Below are 2,488 nucleotides of genomic sequence, written 5' to 3'. Positions count from 1 at the left end.
TGACAGATTGAGACACTTCTTCATTTCCTTTGGTATTCGACGTGAACCCATACTTAATGTAGCACTTATTTTCGCTTAATACTCTGCTATATCAATTATCAGCGCTTCAAAGGAGATGCATATAAAATCCACGTGACATACTATACTCTTTTTCCATCTGTCCATCCGCCTGTGGTGTTTTCGCATGGTAACACTGCATCCCGGGCTTTAAATAGTTACGCTATGTGTAACTTTTAGGTAAATAAAAGGATATCTGGGTGTACATTTGCAACTGAAAAGTGTTTTGATAATTTACTGCATGCAAATTACACCGTTAATATTCGAAATAGGATATTATTTAAAGCCCGGGAAGCAGTTTTACCATGCGCAAACACCACAGGCGGATGATCAGATGGAAAAAAACAGAGTATAGTCAACGCCTCGGTGCGTCAGTGCATCCGCGCGCAGTGATTATTCAGTCAGTTCTGAAAAGGTTATTCATAAATTTTCACGTCTGAATGTTTCGTGTCACCGTTCTGGACCATGAGAAAGAAACATATGTCCTTTGCGCTATCTGGCAACGGGCTGAGAAAAAGTTAGTGGCGTTCGTTCGACCTTCCCACATACGTATTTAGTAGAGGAGCCTAAGAAGGTTTTGTGTGCACTTCGAGGTGCCCAAAGTTTTTCAGCGTTTTTAAGTCAATTCAGAGATGCTGAAACTGAATTAATTGGTGCAATAACTTTTTGGGGTCAAATGAAGTCCTTTATTCGTCCCAAAAGATGTGACGATTATCTCATTTAATAACCTACCTACGTATTAGTATATGGTGAGCATAAAAGCCCTTAAAAAGAATTTAAAATGAAATGAAACAATATTTATAGATATACAAAACAAAATTAGAGCTCTAAAGCATTTATTCTTGGGTCAAGAGTAAAGATCTATATTTCAGTGAGGGGCGAAGACAATAAAACACTTGGATCGACCCCCTAGCATTAAAATAAAGAACTTACGTCACACTGAAGAACATGGAACTTAAGCAGGTGAATTTTTATTTTGTTTTTTGTAATTAAAATGAAGAAAATTATATATCTAAACATTACTGAAGAGTGGAAAGTACAGTGTACACGAGAATAAAGAAAAAAAATAATTTTAATCATTTCAAACACTACTGTTAAAACTGAGACCTGAAAGATAAAATATAATTTCAATAAAAAATAAATAAATAACCAGTCTCCTTCTTGAAAGTTTTTATGAGTTGATCTACCATCAAATATTAACAAAAGAAATAGTCAAGAAATAGGCTATGATGTGCGTTGATATTGCAGTCATATAGTTCTTTCCAGTTATTTTGAAAAGATAGTGTTCAGGTTAATGTTAATATAGATTTCTACACATCGTATTGCATCTACAAAACTTGCAACACTTTATTTCATTTATTCTACAAATGCATCTATTTTCAAATGCACACTTGCCACAAGTACACAGATCTGGTAAGTTTGCTGGGCGTGTAAGCAGCATCCTGCTGGAAGTAATGTGGCACCAAGTTCTCCAGTATCACTTCGAATCAATCCATACATTTCTATATTATAAAGTATTGGTCTTGTTGCCAATTGTGGCAGTCATCCACATATTAGCTTGCAGATATGACCGCTTATATGTTGAGAGGGCATTTTTTGCAGATTTAAATTTTTGCTTTAAGTATTAGATAACTCTAAGCTTATTAAAATTATTGCAGTCAGTTTTTGTGCCTGCAAAACAGTAAACTAAAAATTTTCCTACCTTCTGAAACATCTCCTCTGATAACTCTTGACAATCCCAAACCTTCAAGTAGTTTGAAAGTTTCTGTTTTTTTCATTAGAGAATCCTTGGTGCCAACTTTTGATGTGTCTACTCCACTGAGAGCATGTGCTGCAGACATATGTTTTACAATATCATGTCTAATATCATGAACAAGACTATGGAAAGGATGGATCTTTCTTTTAGTTCCAGACCCTTTGGTTAACCACAAATGTCTGAGGCTCAAATTGTTCCATGTTTCTCCATAATGGTACAATAAAGAAACTACGACATCTGTACCTTCAGTGGCAACAGCAATAGTGTTTACATCATGTCCTTTGGTCACTAGATGATGTAAATGAAAAATAATTCTGTCACCTGCCTCCTCATGTTCACATTTTAACTCTGGTACAGTGATACAAACATTGGATTCTACTAGAACACTGTCAAGAGTATCTGCTCCAGCCAGATATAATGGTTTGCAATCTGAATAGTTTGCTTTTATGCAGTCTTTCATGAAACATTGTAGGTGTACTCTATTCTTTGATAATGGCCAGAAGGATTCCATTGTAGCTGGCAGCTGCAGTTCACCATTCGATGTAACAAAAGGTACTACTTGAAACTTAACTTCAGATTTTTTTTACTTCGGCGTTTTCGCTCACTTTCCTTAATGCTCCCATTGAAGTAGTTGTCAAATATGATATGAATTTCATCTGAGTTACATCCCAATGA

Source organism: Macrobrachium nipponense, chromosome 40 (assembly GCF_015104395.2).
Source record: "Macrobrachium nipponense isolate FS-2020 chromosome 40, ASM1510439v2, whole genome shotgun sequence".
NCBI lineage: Eukaryota > Metazoa > Arthropoda > Malacostraca > Decapoda > Palaemonidae > Macrobrachium > Macrobrachium nipponense.
This window is presented reverse-complemented; position numbering follows the sequence as displayed.